The sequence below is a fragment of the Erythranthe guttata genome, chromosome 10, assembly GCF_056151865.1.
Source record: "Erythranthe guttata isolate IM_541 chromosome 10, IM_541, whole genome shotgun sequence".
Taxonomy (NCBI): domain Eukaryota; kingdom Viridiplantae; phylum Streptophyta; class Magnoliopsida; order Lamiales; family Phrymaceae; genus Erythranthe; species Erythranthe guttata.
Genome location: NC_142542.1, coordinates 15479668 through 15481102, shown reverse-complemented (window position 1 = coordinate 15481102; position 1435 = coordinate 15479668). Strand labels below are relative to the sequence as shown.

Here is a 1435-nt window from a genome sequence, read left to right as displayed (position 1 = left end):
TAAATACATTTGTTATTATTAACAAAACATTAATTCTAATCAATATTTATTAGTTCATTTCTTTACTTAACTAATACGCTAATTGCTATTAATAAAATATAATAAACAACAATAGAATAATTAACGAAACACACTTTAATTGATGAAATACAGGACGAGACATTTAAGTTAAAAACATATTTTTTAAATTATATAGTTAAAGAAATTTATTACTTAACATTGGATCTATAATTAATATTTATGAAATAAAATATAATAAAATTACGATTAACATTAGATTTATAATTTTGAGGCATATACGGTGAGCTGCCATGGGAGACCAAACCAAATTCCATTTCCTATAAGTGGTGAAATGGTGAAATATTATTATTTTAATATTTGGTCTAAATTCTGGTGAAATCCATTGGAGACCAAAAATACCATTTTTCCACCAAAAATAGTGGAAGGATAAAATGGTGTGCTACCGATGGGAGATGAACCCTTTTTTTCACCACAGAAAATGGGATTTGGTGAAAAAAATGGTGAAACCGGTCAAAGATGTTCTAAGAGCTGGACATATCACCATTTATTAACGATATCAGGGACTTATCGCTAATGACCCCTAAAAATATTAATTCGCATCAGGTATGCGGGATACAATCACGGCTAAATATAGGCATAATTTATTTGAAGAGATTAGTCAATGAACTTTCATCAAATAAAAATTTAAGTTGATGGACTTTAATTGAAAAATATATATATAATTATTATTTTATTATTAATACTTCATATAAAAATTTACAAAGCTTGTTAACCAACTCATGAGTTTTTTAAAACTGGGTTCGAGTACGAGGTTTTAGACCCCTAAGTTAGTCCGTTCGGGAACATCCGATAAAATTAGAACGATACAGAGAAGATTAGCATGGCCCCTGCGCAAGGATAGCACACATGAATCGAAAAATGATCAAATTTTTATATCTTTTACTTGTAAAAAAAAAAAAAAAAAAACCCTAAGTTCAACTATGATCCATTAAGGATAGGCGCAAACCGCCAAGGCTGCAGCCCAAATGTGTTGTATAAGGCTAGGTCTGTAATTTTCTAAAAATAATCTCGCAAATTCTTATATTTTTTCGGGTGGGTAAATTATAATCATTCTCATGAGGTATAGTTAAATTACGAAAACCTCATTCCTATTTGGTAATTTCAACCATCCTTCTCGACTATAAATCTTCTTACACGTCCACCCTTGCGGTTTCAAATTTAGTGGAATCTTCGAGATTGTATGGAATTTTATCACTTGTGTACCTGTTTTATCCCATTCAAACTCCCAATTTTGAAGCAAGTTGATCACAATATGTGTTTTTTGGCTTGTATATATACATATTGTGATGCATCAGAAACTGTATTTATACACAAAACGAGTACAAACTAGAGCATATTCCACGAAATCTAAATG

General features: G+C 30.0%; 1 non-coding gene across 1 annotated transcript; it reads left to right on the top strand.

Annotated features, from left to right (window-relative positions):
* The first annotated feature begins 851 nt into the window (after nucleotides 1-851).
* On the top strand, nucleotides 852-954 carry LOC148767683 (U6 spliceosomal RNA). Its single transcript, XR_016034141.1, has one exon. It is a non-coding gene; the product is annotated as a U6 spliceosomal RNA (small nuclear RNA).
* The last annotated feature ends 481 nt before the right edge of the window (nucleotides 955-1435 follow it).